Source organism: Sminthopsis crassicaudata, chromosome 4 (assembly GCF_048593235.1).
Source record: "Sminthopsis crassicaudata isolate SCR6 chromosome 4, ASM4859323v1, whole genome shotgun sequence".
Lineage (NCBI taxonomy): Eukaryota > Metazoa > Chordata > Mammalia > Dasyuromorphia > Dasyuridae > Sminthopsis > Sminthopsis crassicaudata.
In genome coordinates this window covers 234,220,078-234,245,348 of record NC_133620.1, presented here as the reverse complement: position 1 = coordinate 234,245,348, position 25,271 = coordinate 234,220,078, and the positions used below count along the sequence as shown (strand labels likewise).

General features: G+C 32.4%; 1 long non-coding RNA gene and 1 pseudogene across 1 annotated transcript in view; one reads left to right on the top strand and one right to left on the bottom strand.

Moving 5' to 3' along the window:
• LOC141566219 (uncharacterized) overlaps positions 1-25,271 on the bottom strand; it is a 76,677-nt gene that overhangs the window by 21,329 nt on the left and 30,077 nt on the right. Inside the window, exons 2-3 of the long non-coding RNA XR_012489253.1 lie at positions 22,463-22,581; positions 3,031-3,076 (exon numbers count right to left, since the gene is read on the bottom strand). This is a non-coding gene — a long non-coding RNA (uncharacterized LOC141566219). The remainder of the gene's footprint in view (positions 1-3,030; positions 3,077-22,462; positions 22,582-25,271) is intronic.
• LOC141541244 (olfactory receptor 14A2-like) lies at positions 6,073-6,995 on the top strand (annotated as a pseudogene).

Below are 25,271 nucleotides of genomic sequence, written 5' to 3'. Positions count from 1 at the left end.
ACAAATTCTGTTTTTCAAGAAGTTGTTTTCTTTTTCCATTTTCCCAAATTTATTTTATAAGGAGTTATATGATTTTTACATTTTGCTAAATCTATTTTGTAAGAAGTTTCTTCAGATAATTTTTTAAATTCCTTTTCCAAATACTCCAGCAATGTTCTAATTTCCTTTCCCCAATTTTCTTCTAATTCTCTTTTAAGATCATTTCTTTATTCTTCCAACAAAGCCTTGTGAGATGGGAACCAACTCATATCACCCTTTGTGAATTCATCTGGAGATAATTTGCTTTTAGTATTCTCAGTTTGGGATTCTTTTCTCTTTCTCCATAAAAAATATCTATAATCAGAGTTCTTTTTGCTTTTCTGCCCTTTTATTTAAAGATTAAGGTGTGCTCTTAGGGGAGAGGTGAGATTATCCCAAGCTTCATCTACATATGACAGCAGCTGCCCTGGATCAATGTTACCAACTTCCAGTGTTAGATGGGTGTGTCAGAATCCCTCATTATTTTAGGGTTCAAAGGCTTATTATTTGTATTTTGTATTTGTGTAAGATGTCTTACAATCATTATGCTGATACACTGGCTTGTAACCAGGACAGAGTAGCTAACACTGCTGTATTTTGGGTCAGAGCCTCCTGGTAGATTCCCTGGTGCCCCAACACCACACTGCCCTGGATCACTGCAAAATTTCTGTGCTCAGCCTCTTCCTCCACATCTGATTGAAACAGACATTTTCTGAAGTTATTCCAAAAAATCTTCTGCTAGAAATTTGTTACATTTCAAATATTTGTGGGTTCTGTTGGCTCCAAAATCAGATTAGAGGCTTGATTTGGTATTGATCTAGGGGACTTCAGGAAAAGCTCATATAAAGATGCATCTCTTCTCTACCATCTTGACTCTGACCTCAAAAGAAAGCCTATCTAAATTTTGTTGTCATATCTAAATTTTACATCACTGATTTCTTCATAATCTTACTATGAAATAAGTAACAGAAACCTAGTTCAATGTCCCCAGTTTGAAACCAAGTCCATGTAATTCAAAAGTTTAAAAACCTAGGTGAAAATTACTTTTCACCCTTAAGTGAGGTAGAGACAGAGATAGAGACAAAGAGACAGAGACGAACAGAGAGAGAAAGAGACAGAGAAACAGAGAGAGAGAGAGAGAGACACACACACACACACAGAGACACACAGAGAGAGAGAATGATATTAGATGATAGATATTAGAAAGGTACTTCTGATGAAGCTTAATTGCAATGTGGATAGGTCACTGGGTATCCAGTCAAATGCCAGGTGCCAGGCAATTATTAGTATTTTGTAGAAGAGATAATTTTCTGGAAGGGGTCCTGTTACATACCTTTTAGGAAACCATTCCTAATTTTGTTTGACAGAATTTCCAACAGATTTACTATGGGTAGACAACAGCAAGGAGAAAGAAACAGACTTCCTGGCCCCAATCCTAAGATTCAGGTCAACATTTATTTCTATACTACTCTAATGTGTGTTGAGATTGGGCATAATCTCCTTGAAAAGATAAAAAAAAAAAAAAAAATGTCAAATTCCTTTTAGCCCCTCTTTAAAGACCTAGCATAAAGGGATGGCTTATAGAATTTTCTCATATAGAGGTAAACAAGTCACTTAACCTCTCTGCATCTCAATTTCCACATTTGTATAATAGAAATAAAGCTATTGTGAAGATCAAATAAAATAACATATATCTAAAATATTTCTCAAACTATTAAGAGCTATCTATGTAAGTACTAGCTCCATATTAGCTTTTTTGAATATTTCCTGTAATTTAATTTTCTTTGTTATCTTTTATGATAAAATTGTTTTGAAAGGGCTCCTCTTCAAGGTTTTTGACTCAAAAATAATTATGTGAGTATAGACAAATAACATCCTCAGGGCCATGCATAGAAACGACCTTATGGAACCATTCCAAATAACTTGTGATTAAAAAAAGTTATCTAACTGGTTGAGTTGGAGTGCAAATTAAAGCATACTTTTTTCATGTTCTTTTTTTTTTCTTGCTTTTTCACAATATGGCTAATATGGAAATCTGTTTTGCAAGATTCCATATGATATTATATTTCTTGTCTTTTCCATAGATATCAGAATTTAGCCCTCCAAAAATTTAATGTTAAAAATAAAGTAACAATAATTTAAAAAAAAAATACATCTATTTAGCTAAATGATATAGACCATAGCTAAAATAAAGAAAGAACAATAGTACTTAATAGTATTTAAGGTCCATAATACACAATGCAGGAAATTATGAGAAAAGATTTTTATCAATTATCAATTAAAAGTTCCATATATAACTGCACTCAAAATTTAAGTAACAATTAAGTGAATAAGTTACAACTCATAATTCCAGTTGGAAAATTTATAATTGATAAATTATCCAAAGATATGAGCTGTTCTCAAAAAGATCTAAATTAATGCAAATCCTTTGACCTAACAAAACCATTACTAGGCATGAATACCAAAATAGATATTTAAAACAAAAGGAAAAGTATTTATATGTACACATAATATTCATTGCATCTAGCTTCTCAGAGATAAAATATTGGAAATTCAGAGCATGCCCATCAATTGGGGAATGGCTCAATAAACTGTGATATGTATTTGGGATGGGATATTATTTTTCTATAGGAAATGATGAGCAGAATGCTCTCAGAAAAAAATAACAACAATAACAACAACAACTTAAAAGTCAATATCAACTCAAGTCTTCCATGAACTCAATCAAAGTGAAATGTCTTGTATACAAAGGAATAGCAATGTTCCTGGATGACCATATGTAAATGATTTTGTTATTCTCAGTAGTATAATCATCCACAACTACGCTCAAGGACTTATGATGGAAAATTCTATCCATATCCAGAGAAGGAACTGTTTGTGACTGAATATAGATTGAAGTATTCTCTCTATCTCTCTCCTTTTTTAACTTAATTTTTCTGTTTTTATTTTTATTGATGGGGTAGGCCTATGATTTCTTTCACAACTTGACCTTCATAGAAATGTTTTACATACCTTCATATGTATTTTCTTAATTGTGGATGGGCATAAGGAAGAGAACCTAGAATTTAAAAAAATTTTAAAAACATGTAAAAAATTTGGCTTTGAATATAACTGGGGGAAAATATTAAATAAAACAACTTTAATCCAGTGGACAAAGGGAGATTTATGTGGTTATCAAAACAAGGCATAAGATATAGCTGTCATAGAGTCCCAAAGTGTTATTCAACTCCTGGGGCAATGCTAATAAGTTCTTATACTTGAGCAATTAAGAAAATGATACTGAGTGGCTGCAGAAATACTCTGGAGAATGCCAGTTATGATCCACAGAGGAAGTCCAAAATAGAGAGAACTTATATACCAAAAGGAAAATAAAATGATTCAAGGATCTTCCAAGTATTTAACTATCAGAGAAAACATTTACTGGGTTTTAAAACCTTGATTCTTAATAGAGAATAAATGCTACTGCAATAGTAGATAAGGAGATACTAAATTATCCTATCTCAGTATATTTGAGGTAATTCTAGGAAATGGTGAGGTCATACTGGAGCCAGGTATTAGAAGAAAGATCAGCAGATTTTTTGTTACCTCCTCATGTCCCAATTCAGTATATGAATTATCTCCACTTTTCAAACATTACTCCATTTCTAGGTAAGCATATTGAATAATGTGAAGTGATATCATAGTCTAACATTCAAGGAATGGATTGAAGAAATAAATGGATTACAAGGTTTGAACTTTTTTCTTGTGAAAATATATATAGAGATAAAATTATTTTAATATTAATTAATATTTAATACATTTAAATTTAATATATTTAATATATAAAATATATTAATTATATATAAATATATATTTAAAATAAATTTCATTATGATTTATTATTAGAAAATGTTTGATTTGTGTAAAACAAATATAAAATAGATAAAATAGCTATATGCCTTGGATTGTATAAAATTTTCTTGGTTAAAAAAAGGTCACAAGTGGAAAAATGTTTAAGAAGATCACTAATACCCAAGTGTTGGCCTTATGGATTTTCTTGATTCTAAGTATGGTGTTGATAAATATATAGTAGCAGAGATAAAAAGGTCATGTTTGGAAATTGGGGTTCTCCATTTTTTCAATATAAAAACCATTTAAAAATTTAAGGAATTGAAAATTTGGTAGTTTTAGAAAAATTCCCAAGCCTTATTCTTCCAAATCATGCTCTTTTATCTTTCCTGTGTCCTATAGTCTTCATATTCTTCAGTACTTTCTTGAGCAATTGCCTCACTCTGACAGCTTCCCTATCTGGGACTCTTTATTTAACCAGTTTTGTCTTCTCTTGAAATCACTTGCTTTCATGAATAATTGCAGATCACATCTATTAAAATTAACTTGTGATTACTCCTGCATTCACCTACTTTAATCCTATTTAGGCACTACTGAATGGATCTAATGAAAGCCAAGAACTACTAACTGGGCCAAGTGCCAATTTTAATTATCTAATCTCAGTAAGCCAATCATTATTTTACTTTTTAAATTGATTTTTTTTAAATCATATTTTTCACTTTATTTTTTTCCAAACTTATCTATTCTCTTTAAATTTTTCATACAGCAAGTCACATAAGTTAGGACTTCATTTCACACTTCATTTATATAAAAGACACTTTTCTTTTCTTTGTGAGTTTTTTCTATTCCTTTTCTTTTTCAGTCATAATTCCTTGATATTCATCATTCTCTCCTCTTTTATTCCTTGACGATAATGTGAGGCAACAACACCAGACAAAGGTAAAATTTTATCCATACCTTTGATCTTTTCTCATCCTGTCTTTATTAATTTTTTTCTTTTCTGTCTTTATTATTTTTCTTTTTTCTCCTTTTAATGTTTGTCTATTTGGTCTTCCCTTGCTACTTATAAACTTTAATTTCCTTCATTATTAAAATATTCTTTATTATATCTTACAATCTTTGAAAAGTTCTCTTTCTATGTCTTCCATTTTTTAGCCTAAGTTTAGTATAATGCTGTCTACACTTTCAGGCTCTCCTGCTTGTATTCTCATACTTTCTAACCCCATTCTCATCCTGCCTTCATCATATCATACCTAAGGAAATCTGGAAATTAGTTCTCCAGGACCAATATATTTGTATTTCAAGATGGCAGTTCTCAGTTGCTGGTGGTATTGTATTTGAACAAGGGAGAATATAAAATGGAATTAGCTTAGGTTGGTCCCAAATCAATGACACTGGCTTCATTTGCATGACATTTCTATTATTTTAGGGTAATAAAACTATAAATATGACAGTTACATGGTTGGGTAATACATCCTAGGTAATAAATATTATTTAAAATTATTAGAGGAAACTATATCACTAACATTCCTGAAGAATGGGAAGAAAGTCAATTGCTCTTCAAGAGAAAGTTCAGGTTTGACTCAGTGAAGGAACCTGGACTCAATTTCAACTCGGCCTTAGAATCAGAAGGGCAGGTTCTAATAATTCCTGGATGACCACATAACTTCCCTAAAATTTGGTATTTTATGTTCAAAATGGAGTAATATTTCTCAAACCACCCATCTCATAGAGTTCTTATGATAAAAGTGTTAGATAACCCTTAAAATTCATATACAGTAGAAATATATTACTATTTTTATTATCTTTTATAACCTGTGGATAATGTTCCTCAAAACACAGAACATTTGGCATGTAAAAGTGATGTTAAAAATCTTCTGGTTCAGGGATTCCTTACCTGTCTTTTATCCTGGACTACTTCTGGTAAAACTTATCTCTCCCTCCTCAGAATACTATATGTAAGTGTTTAAATTAAAATACAAAGATTTTAAAAAGAAATCATCCATGGGAAAATATATTTAGCAAAATATGGTTTTAAAAATATTCCTGGATTTAAGATCTAGACTCTCTGTTGCAGTTTCATCTCATTTAGCAAATGACTCAATCAATCAAAGCTCTGCAATTTGTACAAGGCCACAGAGCCTTGATGTCCGGCACATTGAGTGTTCTAATCATTTAATAATTGCTTCTTTTTTCTGTGCAGATAATAAAGAGAATTCTCAGAGCATGACCAACTTCAGCATGGTGACAGGATTCCTCCTGATGGAATTTTCCAACACATGGGAGCTGCAGGTCTTATATGGCATGCTTCTCTTATTGATCTACTTGTTATCTCTGATGGGGAACTGGCTCATATTCACCCTCATATCCCTTGAAGAACATCTCCACTCTCCCATGTACTTCTTCCTCAAGAACCTATCCTTTTTAGATATTTGCTTTATTTCTACTACACTCCCTAAATCCATCACAAACTCTCTGAGCCATAACCGTTCCATTTCTTCCACAGGGTGTGTATTACAGTTCTTTTTTGTAATTTTCTTTGTAGTATCAGAACTTTTTCTCCTCACAATGATGTCCTATGATCGGTATGTGGCTATCTGCCAGCCCCTGCACTATAAAGTCATCATGATTAGAGAGACTTGTGTGAAGATGGCAACTGTTTCCTGGCTTGGTGGAGGTTTGTTCGGACTCTGTACTCAGCTAATATATTTATTTTGCCTTTCCGTAGGTCCAAGGAGATCCACCAATTCTTCTGTGATTTTCTTTCATTCCTTTGGCTCTACTGCTCTGATATACATATTGGAGTATATTTGGCTATTGGAGTTGCTTTAGGAATTCTGTGCTTTATTTCCATAGCTGTCTCTTATGGTCCCATATTCTCAACTGTGCTGAAGATTCCATCAATAGATGGTAGATCAAAAGCCTTCTCCACTTGCCTGCCCCACCTCATTGTTCTCATTATTTTTTGCACAACAGTTGTCATAGTTTACCTAAAGCCATCTCAGGAATCTGACTCTGTTCTAGATCCCTTGTTATCTATATTTTATACAGTGGTGCCCCCACCCCCGAATCCTATAATCTATAGCCTAAGGAATAAGGACATCGAGATTTTTCTGAGAAAGCTAATAGCCTGGAAATACCTCTCATAGGGATCAACACTAAGGATTTCTTCATGATTATACTATTGTTTTATTTTTTTTAATGAAAAGAAAATCAGTTATGGCCTTTCTGAGCTTACTGACTTGACATTTTTCTTGTATCTCCATGTCAAGGTCATTAGTTATTGTTAATTAATGCTTTTCAAATATATATTTAATTGAATGAGTTTATTTTAAAAATATAATTTAATTCTAAAGAATATATTTAAAGACCTTATCAGCATCTAGAGAAAGAATTGATAAATAGAAGCATGCATAAAATAATTGTACATATATATAGATAGATATATAGATAGATATATATATATATATATATACACATATAAATATAGAGATAGATAGATATATACATAATAGTAGCTGTATCTATAGGTGGAACAGCATGAGGGAACAAAAAAAAATCAATATGATAATTTTGTTATATATTTAAAAGGAATAGCAAGTTGCACTATTTCAAAATGTCTGAAGGGGCCTTCTCTGCAAAACTTTTGATTTTAAAAATAGCATTTTCATCGACATACTGATAAACTAAGAATTTAAAAAAATGGGAATAATGGCTAAAATGGAAAATTGTATTACATGGTTTCAAATATATAATTGATAAATTTTTGTCTTAGTGGGTAACGGAAGGGTAGAAGATAGGGAGATAATCTGGAATTCAGAATTTGAGAACAAAAGTTGGAAATAAATAATTTTTTTAAAATTATTTTTAATAATGGTGGCTAATATGTGAATTTCTAATTAGCATGTTGCTTAAACCATATTGAGTACTTAATAAATGCTTTAGCTATATATTTAACTATCCACAGTAAAGCTCTTCCAAAGACACTTCAATATGGAATTCACTATAGAAAGCCAACCACCCAAACCAACCATTGTAAAAATACCATTCCTACAGTCCCTGTGAATTCATGACTTCTGTTCTTACAACAAATTTAGTAAGCAACAGGGTTCTTTTATTTCTTTGCTTTCTTTTTTCTTTTTTTTTTCTTTTAACTGACCAGACTAAGAGGAAAGAATGAAGAGTAGACTGAATTAATGTACCAACTGGGCCAAAACAAAAGACATTATGGAAGTTTAGAAAGTTCCTAGCAAAACTTACTACAACTTAATTGGAGCTGCTTTTTTTTTTCTTCTCACTGAACAACTTTGAATCATGTATAAATAAAATGATGAAAATAGAACACTTTCACCAGAACTCACTCATTCCTACATCAGGAAAAAAAAAAAAAAAACTAAAAACTAAAATAATGAGTTAGCGTCTTTTCTCCTGGATACATTCCATATCTTTACCCTTTGTTTCCTCTTTGGGAGATAAAAATAAAAGTTATTTCTTGGTCAGAATCCCTGAGCATTCCAATTTAGTCCTGAAAGGCAATGAGACCTAATTTAAAGATTGAATTTTTTTTCTTAATCACAAAATGTTAATCTATTTCTATTTCAAATAAACATTACATATACATACATAGAAAAAAAAACATATCCACACATATTTGTGTATGTTCACTTATGTATATACATATATATGCACATACACACATATACATAAATATACACACATATGTATAAATATACAATGTATGTGTATGAAATACACACACATATGTATTACACTGAAATTTACCAAGATCTGACCCTTGCTATTTTACTTGTGCTTTCCTTTTTCTTGTAATTAAACCAAATTGGATATTTGTTTTATTATTCTTCCTCACTTAGAATTTCCATGTCCTTTAATTGCAATACTTTATTGAGATAATAAAATTGCTCCTAAAGAAAGCATTTGACTAGAGTACAACTGGCATATTAATTTAAGCCTTACATAGATAAATGACCAAATGTATACCTATATAATATTCAGGTATCTCTTTTACTCTGGCAGGGAAGATGTGGGGTCTTAAGAGATTCCTTACTTTAATTTCCACAGGTTTAATAATTTTAGAAGAAAAGAGGTTATGGCAGCCATTTATTTGCCTGAGTGTATTACCTAATACAGCTGAGGGATTCTCTTTTGTATTTAATTTGAAGAAACTGTTTTCTACCAGGTTTCTATCAATTGCAATAAAGAATAAGGGGAAAGAAAAAGTTCCTATACATTGGGTCTTGATGATCTGTAACGTGCTCTCCTGGCAGTTACAATTACTAGCTTAATAACCGGTAGTGCACTCAAGAACAACCACGTGTAATCTTAAAAGCCTTTATTATACCTACTCACATAATGCCCTAACTGATGCCCTGACTTGTTGGTTCCCGAGTGAACACCTGGTCAGAAGACCCACGTGTTCACTACCAAAATCCTTACCTCTGTTGGCTATCCATCTCGGCTTAGCCACCCAGGCTAGGGAGCCAGGGTGAAGAGCACCAGATTAAAGAGGGCTATTGCTGCCTGCAGTGGGCTTACATAGGGCCTGTGAGGTCACACACACAGCCAATCAGCGAGAGAGTCACCCATTACGAAGCTATCTCAATATGGCCAGGATCCCGCCCAAGGGCAGTCCTAATATCCACAGAATTTACTTCCGGGCCTCAATCTCCTGATGCACTGTGGCACCCATTTAAAGGCCCCTTACAATGATCAATGCATGCCTCTTATATTCATATATATGGATAGTGCACAGAAAAAATGGATTGTTTGATGTAGCTGAAACTGACCAATTCTCACTTTTAAGCAGCAGTTCACAGATTATGGGGGGAAATATTCCAAATATAACTATTTGGGCAAATAGGACCCACACACTATTAGGAATAAATCATCCCATACAGAAGAAGTTTAAGAACAATAGGAAATAACAATTATTAAATCCATCACTCTACCTTAACAATGATTTTCTAACAAAGTTAATTTTGGGAAAACTATTCACTGATTCCACATTTTCCTTAACTTCTGACCTAAAGAGTCAGTCTAATAAAATCAGCACAACACAATTGGTTGGCATCATGTGAGAAGTAGACAGGCAAAGACTATTCACTGAGACCTAAGTAGAGATCTCCCATGTTCTCTGATTTCTTAAAGTGGCATATTAGGGATTCAGTGGATAGTAATCTATTCCATCACAAATTTCTGCTTAGAAATGCAAAAAGCAGAAAAAACTTGAGATCAAAGTTGGAAAGGAGAATTATAGAGTTAATGAACAGGTTTTTATGAATATGGATAGAGGCTATGATAAATTTGAAAACTACACCAATAGATGACTGAAAGATGGGAGATGTGAATTAATAGCAATTGGTTAGTTTAAGAGATTTTAAGCTCAGGCTCCTTAAAGGCCAGAGATCTCCAACTTCCAGTCAACTGAGATAGGCAGCCAAGCTCTTGCAAACTATAACTAGTAAAACTAAAAATTTAAATAATAATCAAGAAATCCAATAACCACCTACATTGAAAATTTTTCCACCAAAAAAGTACAGGAAAAAAGACATGAAATGGTATGCTATAGACAATGAAAAGGAGAGCCTGCCACAAAACCAAAATAAGGAAAGCAAACCAAGAACTGCATAACTGAAACAGATTTCTGCCAGGGACACTGTAGTCTACAAAGTTTTATATCTAGTGACAGCTAGATTAGAATTTTCTTCCAAAAAAAGCTCCCGAGTGATTAGAAACTTAAAGAATTCACAATGAAACTAATCAAGGCATTTAACCTGCCTATATGGCCTCACTCAGATCACCAAAGTTATTCTTAAAATTTCTGATATCATTAGAACTCTATCTTAGCATACTATAAAGGAAACTGAAGATTCAATACTCTGGACTTTAAAAATCTGGCGGAGTCTCGTTCCAGGTAGTAGAGATCTACCCAGATGTCAACTCAAAATAAACCAAGAGTAGAAAAAAAGGTATGATTATGGCACAAGTATCACATTAAGAAATAAAGCTTAATAATAGTCAGATACATTCCAGTAATAAAATTTGTATCTTTGCTTTGATTCCAATTTTTTCTTATCACAAAAAGTGCTGCTATACATCTTTTGGCATATATTAGGTCTTTTTTTTCCTCCTTATTTCTTTCCGAGGCTATACTTCAATTATGTAATCTCTAGTTCAAAAAAACATGTAATTTTAATCATTTTATTATCATAATTCCAAACTGCTTTCCAAAATGGTTTAACTATTTCATAGATCAACCAATAAAATATTAGTGTGCATACTATTGCACAAACCTTCCAACTTTGACTATTGACATTTTTAGTATCATCCAATTTGTACGATATGAGATGAAACCCCAGGATTAGGTTGATTTATATGGCTCATTTTTACTGATTTGGAGCATTCTTTCATGTGGTAGTAAATACTTTGACTTCTTGTGAGAAATGTTTCCTCATATCCTTTGATGACATTTCATAAGCCATGGCTACCTGGAGTATTAATTCTCAAAGAAGTTTGATTCAAAAAATGTTTTTCCTTTCAACTTCTTTTCCTTGTTGTTATATTAAACCTATGCATTAATTTTGTGTATGCAGAGATTTTTTTTTAGTTTTAAGTAATCAAAGCTATTTATTCTAGCTCTTGCAATTGCATCTATCATTTATTTGATGAAGAATTCTGCATAAATTCTGCTCACATGGACAAAAGAAGGAGATGGAGAAATAAACATTAATTATGTCTAATCCTTACAACCTTTCATAACTTTTGACATATCAAAGCAAAGCAACTGCAGATAACTCCATGATTTACAAAACAAAAACCCAGTAATTAATGCCTAATCTAAGATTGCTCATTGCCTCTCTGCCTCTGTCCAATACATTACCAAGAGCAAGGCTATACTAGCCAAATGACTCACAATCTTTCAAGAAGATGAAACCCCCCACTCTGGCATATGAACTGTTTCTCTTCTAATTATGTATTATATAATCTTTAATATTAAGATCATGTATCTATTTCAAATGTGTTGTGGAACATGGCATAAGTTATTGGTCAAAGTTTACTTCCTACCAGATTACTTTCCAGATTTTCCAATATATATTTTATCCCCCCTTCAAAAAAGAGGTTTTTTAAGGTAATTTGTATTTTCAATTTTATTAAAAAAAAAAACTAGGTTATTGAGTTTCATGGCTTCTAATTCTCTTTTTTTCTAGTCTCTTCTACTGAGCTACCTATTTTTTAAACAAACTCTGGTTCTGTTGCTTACAATTTTGTAATGTAGATTGAGATCTAGAAGTACTATAATCAATTTTCTTCCTGCCTATCATCATGTTTTCATTTTTTAAAATACAGTTTCTTTTGTTCAACCAATTAATATTGCCATGATTTTGTCAAGTTGGTTATACCATTTGTGGTTGTGTGTATTCCTCAATATATCGATTCAGGAGGGTATAGCAAGTTGTCCAAGGATGAAATCATAAGTCCTTGAAAGTGGAATGCAAGGTAAACTATTTCAAATATGTCGCTGTACATGGTGAATTGTTATCAAATATGAGAAAATTAGAGAAATTTCCATTAAGTCACATGGTAAATATATCTAAGGATAAACTGATATTGTCAGAAAATAATAAGTCAGTCTGATAGAACTCTCCTTTTCTAATCGATATTTCTAAAATAATGAACTATGGCTTTAAAAGGACATCTGCCACTTCTTTCAGCACCAATAAACATCATTCCTCTCTTCCAGTTACTAAGTACTCTCAGGATCCTTTTACTTAGAATACCAAATCTATTACACATTTTGTTCTGTCCTTTTCAGTGGAAAAACTCATTCTCCTTATCCAATGATAAAGATGTAAAATAAAAATAAAGGAACCCCTATCCTGGTATGGTGAATTATCACCATCTTATCCAAATGAAGAAGTAATCCTGACTTTTCCTTGATCCTTATTTTTCCTTGCTAGTCTGAGCTCATTCTCAGCTTGAACACTCTGGACATTATTCTGACAATTCACTTCATATCAGAATATAAACTTTTTTATATATATTTATCCTATTACCTCATAATTCTACTTCATCTTATCTTCAAGTCACTGATTTTTTTTGTTTGTTTGTTTGTTTGTTTTTATCGTCCCATTAATACTTTTTTTTTTCATTCACAATGCTCTTTTTGGGTAGAATCTCATGTCTCATGTCTTAGTTCAGATCTTTATCTTTCCTAAACTAAATTATTATAACAGATTTCTACCTGACTTCTCTAAATCAAGTATCTCACTTCTGCAGAACATCCTACACAGGACTACTAAATTTACTTAAGCACAAATTTAATAAAGTAATTCAGTACTCAATAAACTTTAGCATCTTTTTATTGCCTAAATGGACCAAAAATAAAAGCTCCTCTATTCATGTTTGGAAGCACTTCATTAAAGATACAAGCCCGATAAATGGTTACAGGCTCACTGGACATTATGAATTTTCTCAAATTTGGTAATATAGTAGAACTGGATTTCTCTCTACTTTTTATACAAGATACTATGTCTCCTGGCTTTGTCTTTGTGCTGATCATTCCACAAATCTTGAATGCACTCTCTCCTTTTCTCTTCCTTTTAGGGGCACCTAAAATAACATCATTTATGTTACTTCTTTCCCTCCCACCACAAAGCATCTTGTATTTAACCACTTTTATGCATTTAGATTTATTGCCTTTGTTTTTGCTATTCATGCATGTGAAGACTTTCCCCAAAAGGAGGTACATGATGGACATGAAGGGGGCTGAAGCAGGTCCTGGGGTGTGTTTAGGACTTTAAAGATGCCAAGATCCTCTACAACATCTCGGGCTATGTCCAGTTATCTAAACTTCCTTTCTACCACTGGGCTGAGATGACACTGGAAAAGAGAGTGAAGGTGATGACTCTGTGCAACTCTGTCTCACTTAAATCCAAGTCACATGCAAGTCAAGATATTACCTGTCATTGGTCTTCTCTGAAAATTAAGGATAAAGAGATAGAGATATTTTGAATCTCCTTCATCTTCATTATGCCATTCTATACTTGTAACCCTTTAGAATATTACAGTGTACAATGCATAGTAAGTCCTTAAAGCTTATTTGTTTATTGATCGTCTTCATCAGTCTCTTGCTTTCCAACCTGTCCTGAATTTTATTTTTCGGCTTTGTGAATTGTACTTATACTGGTTCCTTCCTTATCCTCTATGAACATCATGCACGTGAATCTTCTGAAGTACATAATTTGAGCTGCCTTTTCTATCCTATTGCAAAATTATTACCTTTGTCAATCTATTATAATTCTCCCTCTCCCAAAGACTTACACAATGAAAAAAAAAAGGCTATGTATTGTCACTTTTCTTATTTATTTGTGCCCAAGGTTCTCTAGCTACACAAACAAATAAAACAAAATTATTGTTATTGTTATACTTTCCCTGAGACTCCTGGAACAAAATTTTTCTTTTCCATGGCTATAACTCCCTCTATTAAAATATAAGCTCTTGAAAATATGAATTTGGTCACTTTTGCATTTGTAAGCACAGAGCAGAGATCAGTGCCTAGAAGAGATTAAATACTGAAGAATTTTTTTTTGTTTTTTCTTTAATGTACTTTTTCATTGATGTACCTTTTCATTCTTAATATAAAACCTTAGTTTACCTTCAAAAATAAAAATAATTTGTTGGAGAAACAAGACTCTGTGACTATTCCAGATATTCTTATGCATCAGGAAATGCATCTGAACAGCTCAAAATAAAGAAATAAAAGTCATAGATTTTTTCTTTTCTGTATTGTCCTAGTCTGTTATTATTCTCCTAGCACTGGGACCATATGTATGAACATCTTCTGGAGACTGAAAATGCTCCAGAACTCTACATCCTCTACCTACATAACTGGCTCCCTTAAATCTAAGGGACTTGACATTGTCTTTGAAATACCATGACTACTCTCTAAAAGACTAAACCATACTACTCAATACTCATGCAGAATTAGCTGGTAAATTAGGACATAAACTCTAACTCCACTAATATTTATTATTAATGGGTTCAAGGAGTTCAAGAAACAGTGCAAATGAAAAGGTTTTCTTTTCTCCTTTTCTGATACTCATGTCACATTTATTTCTACAGTTCTCTAAAGTACGTTTTCAATCCCTGAAAGGTAAAGAAGTGATGGGTCAAATGATTAATTATCTCCATTGTAATAGATCTAACCTAAATTATTGATCCAAAGAATGTACTCCTCTTGGTTGGGAATTAGTTTTTCAGGAATTTTGTTTTCTATTCCAACTCCTAAAGTGAAATTGTTTCCCCAATTTTAAAGTATTTGAAAAAAAATTTAAAAGAAGATTTATTTTTTACAATATAGACTCGCAGGAATTTTTTAAGATTTATACTTCATGTGTAGGTTTTAAATAAAGAAAGAAACAGAAAGAAATATCCTCTAAATTTTCAAGTTGGAAAAACAAAATTTAAGGTGTTATATCATATTGTACAAAATTGTGTTACTTTCAGATATTAGCAGAATTATCAGAATTATTACAAGTAATTTGGAATCAGAGAAACAGAGCCCCTTTCAGAGCTACTGTAAGAATGAAGCCTACTCCAGAATATCCAACAGGTTTCCAGAGATCACTTGACTATATAGCATCTTTAGGACTCAAGACAAAAATGTGATGATTAAATGGACATTGGGAATGGATTATCAGTGCTAGAGACTTCTTGTTAGCTGATATTAATGCTTGTTTCATGTTTTGTTTATTTTGGTTTGTTTCATGGTGTTTATGCTTTTCTTACTGACCATAGAGATATGTAAATAGCTTCCTTCAAAATTAGTCACTTGTAAGACCTCTAAAAAGTTTGATTTATATTCTGACTTAAATAATTTCTCTGAACATATGAATTATAGATTTGGCTTATAGATGAATGACCCCTAAGAGGAATAGGATGCACATTCCCCAGTGAATCAAATGGGGGACAGTGCATTGATTAGATCACCAAGTGGTTATGTGTATGGCGTTAAATCCTACTGCTCTATCTTATAACTCAATTCTGGATATAGTTCAGTTCCCTTTTTATTCAGTCATGGTTTAATATAATTTATTTTTTAATTACAAGAACTGTGAGAAGACTTTGTTGCTCTGTTTGAACCTAGTCCACTCTTGCTGGGAAGCTGGACCACTTCTACCTATTGTTTTAAATGAGGATCTAGATTGTAGTGACCAGAAATTTGGTGTGATTACATAAGCAATTTTTTCACAATTATACATTTCAAGGATCTCATTTATCTTATTTGAAAACCAGTCCCATACTGATCAATCAATTATTGTTTCCAAGTTCATTAGTTTGTTCACAGACTTTTGGAGTTAGGGGTAGGATACCTTTTTTACTGATTTCAATTAATTGTGCCTTTTCACTCTCCCCCTCCTAACTTAGTAAAGTATTAATATTCCACCAATTAGAATCAGATTGCCTAATTTTGTATCCCAGTTGATGTATTTTAATTAATGAGTCTCATTTAGTTAATGTAAAAAAGGTCTTAATGTAAAAAAAGTTTGTCTCCCCTTGAATCCAGTGTCCAGTGACAAAGTAGAGGAAGGCTATTGGCTACTATTTGTTAAGCAATTGGCAGGCATTGACTAATAAATCAATATATTATTATTCTATAAGAAATGATCAGGAGGATAATTTCAGAAAGGTTTGGAGAGACTTACATGAACTGATGATGCTAACGAAATGTCTAGAACCAGGAGAGGTACATGGCAACAACAAGAGGACAGCAGTGCTGCTACTGGGCTTATATCCCTAAGAAATACTAAAGATGGGAAAGGGACCTGTATGTGCCAAAATGTTTGTGGCAGCTCTTTTTGTAGTGGCTAGAAACTGGAAAATGAATGGATGTCCATCAATTGGAGAATGGTTGGGTAAATTATGGTATATGAAGGTTATGGAATATTATTGCTCTGTAAGAAATGACCAGCAGGATGAATTCAGAGAGGTTTGGAGAGACTTGCATGAACTGATGCTGAGTGAAATGAGCAGAACCAGGAGATCACTATACACTTCAACAACAATACTGTATGAAGATATATTCTGATTGAAGTAGATATCTTCAACATAAAGAAGATCAAATTCATTTCCAGTTGATCAGTGATGGACAGAAACAGCTACACCCAGAGAAGGAACACTGGGATTTGAATGTAAACTGTTTGCACTACTGTCTTTCTACCCAGGTTACTTATACCTTCGGAATCCAATTCTTACCATGCAACAAGAAAATCGAATTTACACACATATACTGTATCTAGGCTATACTGTAGCACATGTAAAATGTATGGGATTGCCTGTCATCTAGCAGAGGGAGTAGAGGGAGGGAAGGGAAAATTTGGAAAAATGAATACAAGAAATAATGTTGTAAAAAAAAATTACTCATGCATATGTACTGTTAAAAATATATATAATTACAAAATTAATTTTAAAAAAATTTTAATGACCTAGAAAAAATAACAACTAAGGTCAAGAATTTCAAGGGAATTAATGAAAAAAAAAATCAAATGAAGGGGGCCTAGCTGTATCAGATCTAAAATTATATTATAAAACAGCGGTTACCAAAATCACTTGGTATTGGCTAAGAAATAAACTAGTTGATCAGTGGAATAGGTTAGGTCCAAAGGACAAAATAATCAATAACTCTAATAATCTTTTGTTTAACAAACCCAAGGACCCCAGCCTTTGGGATAAGAACTCAATGTTTGACAAAAAATTCTGGGAAAATTAGAAACCTGTGGAAGAGGAATGAATTTACACCCAAAGAACTGGAGATCATTATTATAATCACAAAGTAGAAAAATTTGATTATATCAAATTGAAAAGTTTTTGCACAAACAAAACTAATGCAGACAAGATTAGAAGGGAAACAATAAACCGGGAAAACATTTTTCCAGTCAAAGGTTCTGATAAAGATCTCATTTCCAAAATATATAGAAAATTGACTCTACTTTATAAGAAATCAAGCCAATCTCCAATAGATAAATGGTCAAAGGATATGAACAGACAATTCTCAGATGAAGAAATTGAAACTATTTTTAGTCATATGAAAAGATGCTCCAAGTTATTATTAATCAGAGAAATGCAAATTAAGATAACTCTGAGATACCACTACACACCTGTCAGATTGGCTAGAATGACAGGGAAAGATAATGCAGAATGTTGGAAGGGATGAGGGAAAACAGGGACACTGCTACATTGTTGGTGGAAATGTGAATATATCCAGCCATTCTGGAGAGCAATTTGGAACTATGCTCAAAAAGTTATCAAACAGTGCATACCCTTTGACCCAGCAGTGTTACTAATGGACTTATATCACAAAGAGATCTTAAAGAAGGGAAAGGGACCTGTATGTACAAGAATATTTGTGGCAGCCTTCTTTGTGGTGGCCAGAAACTGGAAGCTATGTGGATGCCCATCAATTGGAGATTGGCTGAATAAAATGTGGTATATGAATATTATGGAATATTATTGTTCTGTAAGAAATGACCAATAGGATGATTTCAGAAAGGCCTGGAGAGACTTCAAGAACTGATGCTGAGTGAAATGAGTAGGACCAGGAGATCATTGTATACTTCAACAACAATACTATATGATGATTAATTCTGATGGATGTGGCCATTTTTAACAATGAGATGAACCAAATAAGTTCCAATAGAGCAATAATGAACTGAACCAGCTGCATCCAGCGAAAGAACTCTAGGAGATGACTATGAACCACTACATAGAATTCTTAATCCCTCTAATTTTGTCCGCCTGCATTTTGGATTTCCTTCACAGGCTAATTATACAATATTTCAAAGTCCAATTCTTTTTGTACAGCAAAACAACTATTTGGACATGTATACACATATTATATTTAATTTATACTTTAACATATTTAACATGTATTGGTCAACCTGCCAACCAGGGGGGAGGGGAAAAATTAGAACAAGAGGTTTGACAATTGTCAATGTTGTAAAATTACCCATGCATGTATCAGGTAAATAAAAACTATTAATAAAAAAAGAAAGAAAACCATGTTATAATTTGTACCCAAACCAACCATTTTTAAAATATTACTACAAATCCCTGTGAATTCATAAGACTTTTATCCTTAGAACAAAGTAATAGGGTCTTTTTATTTCTTTATTTTACTTTTTTTTTTTCTTTCCTTTTTTTTTTTCTTTTGATTGAACAGACTAGGAGGAAACAATGAAGAGTAGACTGAATTAATGTTCCAGTTGGGCCAAAATAACAAAATTTATGGAAGCTTAGAGAGTTCCTAACAAAAAGCTCCTACTTCATTTTAAACTGACTCCAATCTTACTAGGAGCTACTTTTTTCTTCTCCCTGAACAATTTTGAATCATGTATACATAAAAGATAAAACCAGTATATTTTCATCAGAACTCACTCATTCCTGCACCAGAGGGGGGGAAAAAAAGTGAAATAATGAGTTAATTTATTTTTCCTTGGATCCATTCCATATCCTTATCCTTAGGGGGAAAAGGGGGGAACTAAAATAATGAGTTAGCTTCTTTTCTCTTGGATCCATTCCATATCTTTACCCTTTGTTTCCTCTTTGGGAGAAAAAAAAAAGTTAGTTTTTGTTTGGAATTCCTCTGAGCATCCCAATTTAACCCTGAAAGGCTTTGAGAGATAAATTAAAGATTGAACTTTTTTTAATCACAGAATGTTAACCTATTTATATTTCAAATGAATACACAAATATGTATTACACTGAAATTTATCAGCATCTGATCCTTGATATTTTATTTGAGTTTTCTTTTTTCTTTTAATTAAGCCAAATTGATATTTGTTTTCTTATTGTTCTTCCTCACTTGGAATTTTCCTATACTTTAATGGCAATACTTTATTGAGAAAAGAAAATTGCTCCTAAGGAAAGCATTTACTGAACTATACCAGGTATGATATACAAGGTCTATGACCATAGTGCATAACTATGTAATATTCAGGTGTTTCTTTTGCTGAGGCAGGTAAGATGTTTGGTCTTAGAGATTCCTTTTTTAAATTTTCCACAGGTTTATAATAATTAAAGAAAAGAGGATATGGAAGCCATTTATCTTAGTGTATTACTTAATACATCTGAGGAACTCAGTACTCTATTTCCACACTTAACTAGAAGAAATTGTTTTACACTAGGTTTCTATCCATTGCAATAAATAGGGGAAAAGAAAAAGTTCCTATACATTGGGTCTTGATAATTAACCCACATCTCTCATTTATATGCATAGTCAATGTACAGACACACAGATTATTTGATGCAGCTGATACTGACCAATTTGCAGTTCCAAGGAACAATTCATGGATTAGAGGGTAAAGTATTCCAAATATCATAATGTGGGTAAATGAGACACACACACTGATTAGGAATAAATCATTCCATACAGAAGTTTATTTAAGATGAACAGAAATAATAATCATATAATCCATCAGTCTTACCTTGACAGTGATTTTCTAATACACTGATCCCACATTTTCCTTACATTCTTTCTGATCAAGAGTCAATCTAACAAAACCAGCACAACACAGTTGGTTAGTATCATGTGAGAAATAAGACAGGCATATACTATTCACTGACACCTAAGTAGAGAGCTCTCATGTCCTCTAATTTCTTCAAGTGGCATATTAGTGTGGCATATTAGTGATTCGGTGGATAGTGATCTACTCCATCACAAGCTTCTGTTTAGAAATGCAAAGAGTAGAGAAAACTTGAGATCAAAGTTGGAAAGAGGGATTGTAGAGTTAAGAAATAATATTTCATGAATATTGAACAGTTTTTAAAGCCTATGATATATAGAGGGATTTCTCTGGTCTTACTATGAAATAAGGACAGTAACTAAAGGAATAGAAACTCAGTCCAATGTCCAAAACCCAGTCCATGTGAGTAAAGAGTCAAAAATCTTAGACTTTTTATCAACAAGACTTAAAAACAAACACTTTCCAAAATCCCCACTTTTTTCCTTGTTAATCTCAGCTCATTCATAACTTCAGCACTATTGACATTATCCTGAAAGTTCATTTTATATCAGAATATTCATCCACTTACTTCCTAATACCACTCACATTTCATTTTCAAGTCACGCTTTTTGATCATCACATTAATAATGCTCTTCTTGGGCAGAATCTCATGTCTTATAGCTGACTTTTAGGAAAAGACATTACAGCAGGAAAAAAAAAACTTTTTGAAAAAATATTTTAGACATTCTTCATGGATGGTCAGCTCTAAGCAAAATTGAATCATATTTCAGAAATTTATGAGAGTCAGAATTATGATGAAAGTCTCTTTTTCCATAACTATAATTCAGTTAGATTGATAAAAGATAATAATAAATAATGATAAATGCAAATATTAATGTATGTCAATACCAATGAATAGATAGGCAAATATAGATAAACAGATAGAGAATTATGCTAGTTTCTCCATTAAGTTTCAGTACAAGATCACCAATGATCCAGTTAAAATCTTTCAAAGTATATGTTGATCCTCCCAATATCTCAAGTTGATAACTATAGCAATATCAAAAATTCCTTCTCTTGTTCACCTTATGAATGAGTAAATTACTGGGTGGGATAGGGGGAGGAAAAAAAGGAAGAATTTTGTTAAGAATTTATTATATGCAAATCATTATTCTAAGTAATAGAAAAACAATGTCCCTCTTCTCAAGGAATTCATAATTTAACATTTAATAAGAGACTTCAACTACAAGGAAAAGAAAGGCTCAATGGTCATTAGAGAACAAGAACAAATGTGGTATAGAGTGTTCTCTAATGTTATTTCCACTGACACATTCACTTCTAACATTTCACCTTTGGCTATAGGAAAGATTTTCTTTTAATCTACACTTCTGCCTTTGAGGAGCATCTGCAGAAGTAACTGTCATATTGCATCTTTATTACTTTATTAGGGTTATTCCATGAATGGCAAGTGTAAAAACAGAGCTGGACACAAGGTACTTCAGATTTAGTGGTTGATAAAATTTCATGTTCTTGAATTCAAGGTCTAGGACCTTATCCATCCATGTCTTAGAAGTAATTGCTTGACTCATCAGACACATGAACCTTCTGCCTTTAAAGAACTTTTCTATTTCAATTAGGCCACCTATAGATTCTGTTGACAAAGTTTGTTTTTTGACCTCCACAAAAACTCTGAGTACAACTCTTTCTCTCTACTCAAACTGGTTCACCTTACTTCAGACCTTAATAGATAGAAAAATAGATTGTTCAAAGAGTATTTTTTCTAGAAGGTACAGCCACGTTTTGTCAACTATATCTAAATATTACATGATGAATTTAAATTACTGCAATATGTGTCCTATTTTTGCCTTTATACTGATCATTCTACAAGCACTGAATGCACTCTCTCCTTATCTGTGTCTTACATAATCTTCTCTGTTTCTTTTGGATGCACATAATATCTTCTGGTATTACTTTCTGCCCTCTCATCACAAAGCACCTATTATTTAACCACTTTTGTGAATTTTGGCTTATTTCCTTTCCCCAGCAGAAGGTATAGATGAGAACAATTTGTCCCAAAGATTATGAAGGTGACTAACCAGGCCCTGTGGTGTGCATAGAACTTGGTAGGACTTTGAAGATATCAGGGTCCTCCACTGCATCTCAGGCTATATCCAATCATCTAGACTTTTTTTCTTCCCCTGGTTCCAAGATGATCCTGGGAAAGAGAGTAAAGTTGATGACTCTCTGCAACTCTGCCTCACTTAAATCTAATTCAAGTACAAGTCAAGACAATTCCTGAGATGTCATTGGGCTTTTATGAAAATTAAAGATAAAAAACAATGGCATTATACATATATATCTATTTTGTATTTTCCTCATCTTCCTTGTGAGTAGAGAATGTGCCATTCTATAGTTGTATCCCTAAACCATATTACAGAGTACAGTACATAGTAAATCCATAACACCTATTTGTTTGTTGATTGTTTTCATCATTTCCCTTGCTTTCCAATCTGCCCTGAATTTTATTTTTCTGCTTTGTGAATTGTACTTATGCTGGTTTTTTCTTTATGTACCATGAAGATCATGCACATGAAGTTTCTAAAGTACATGGTTTGACCTGCCTTTTCTTTCCTATTTCAAAATTATTGCATTGTCATTCTTTTACAATCCTCCCTTTTTTTCAATGACTTGAAAAAAAATGTCCATTCTCACCTTTCTTACTTACCAGTGTAGAAAATTCTTTAGGTATACCAATAAAACAAGCAAAATTATTGTTATACTATCCCTGAGAATCTGGAACAAAACTTTTCTTTTCTGTGGCCAAAACTTCCTCTATTAAATTATAAGCTTTTTCAAGTAGGAACTTCATCACTTTTGAATTTATAAGCACAGTGCAGAGATCAGTACCTGGAAAAGAGTAAATGTTGATTTTTTTTTCCATTGACTGAGTTATCTTTTCATTCTTGGTATAAAACATTGGACTACTTTCAAGAAAGAAAACAACCCATGAACCTAGCTTAAAAAAAATTATTTGAATATTCCAGATATTTCTATCCATCAGACCCCTTACATCTGAACAGCTCAAAGTACCAGAAGAAATAAAAGTCTTGAGTTTTATTCCTCTATATTATGTCTTATTCCATTATTATTCTCCCAATTCTAGGACTAAATGTATGAAACTCTTCTCAAGAGATTGGAAATTCTCTAGAACTCTACATTCTCTACATAAATAACTAGTTCCCTTAAATCTTAAGGAATATGACATTCTCTATAAAATATCACTTCCACTCTTTAAAAGACTGAGCCATACAAATCAAAATTTACTAGAGTCAGATGATAAATTAGGAAATAAATGCTAATGGATTCAAGGAGGGATATCAGAAACAGTAGAAATGAAAAGGTTTTTTTTCCCCTTTTCTGGTACTCATGTTCACATTTATTTCTACCATTCTCTAAAGTATGCTTTGAATCCCTGAAAGGTAAAGAGGTGAGGAGTCAAATGATTAATTATCTCCACTCTAATAGATCTAACCTAAATTACTGGTCTAAAGAATATAAGCTCCTTTTGGTTGAGAATCAGTTTTTCCAATTATTTTCTTTTTCTATCCCCAACACTTGAATTGAAATTATTTTTCTACTTTTAAAGTATCTGAAAAAAAATTAAAAAGACAGAATATTTTTTTTTTACAATTTAGACCCTTAGGAATTTTTTAAGTTTTTGTTTGTTTGTTTGTTTTTTAAGATACAGATTTTAGATAAAGAAAGAAATAGAAAGTGATATCCTCTAAAGTTTCAGGTTTAAAAAACAAAATTTTAAATGTCATACTATATTGTATGAAATCTTGTTCCTGACAGATGTTATCGAATTATCAGAACCATTACAAGTTAATTTGAAATCAGAGAAACAAAGTACCCCTCAGAGCTACTCTGAGAATGAGACCTAATCCAGAATGTCCAAGAGAAGGTTTCCAGGGATTAGTTAATGACATGGAGTATTTAGGACTCAAGACCGAATGTGATATTAAATAGGCATTGGAAATCGCTTAGCAGGATACAAAAGACTTCTTGTTAGTTGATATTGATGCTCATTGGTTTACTCTCATGCCTTTTTGTTTCATGAGGCTTATATTTAAGTTTTCTTAGTGACCATAATGACATGTAAATAGTTCTTCTCAAAATTAGTCATTGTAAGCCCCCTAAGTAGTTTGATCTATATTCTGACTTAAGTAATTTCTCTTTATAAATATGAGTTATAGATTTGGCTTATAGATGAATGATTCCTGGAAGTAATAGGTTACATATGCCTCAGTAAATCAAAAGGGATATTGGAGATATTAGATCACCAAGTGGTTATGGGTATGGAATAAACTACATTGTCTACATCTTCTAACTCAATTCTGGATATAGATCAGTTCCCTTTTCATTCAATCACAGGTCTAGTACAATTTCATTTTTAATTATGGGAATTGTGAGAAGACTTTGTTGCTTTGTTTGAGCAATTGTTCAATCAGCAATTGCTGATTGTTGCTAAAAAGCTAGGCCATGTTTACCTATTATTTATATAAGCAATTTTTTCACAATTTTTCACATGGCTTATTTGAAAACTGTTCCCATACCGATCAATCAATTATTGTTTCCATGTTACTTAGATTTGCAGTTAGGGATAGGACATATTTTACCAATTTCAATTAATTATATCTTTTCACTCTCCCATTCCCAACTTGATAAGCTTCTACTATTTTACCATTAGAAATCAGATTTCTACTTTTGTATCAGGGTTAAGGGTATTTTAATTAATAGATCTCATTTAATTGATAGTTTTTAATGCAAAAAAAGTCTGTCTTCCTGAATCCAAAGTAGAGGAAGGCTACTGGTCCTTATTGATTAAGCCATTGTCAGGAAATG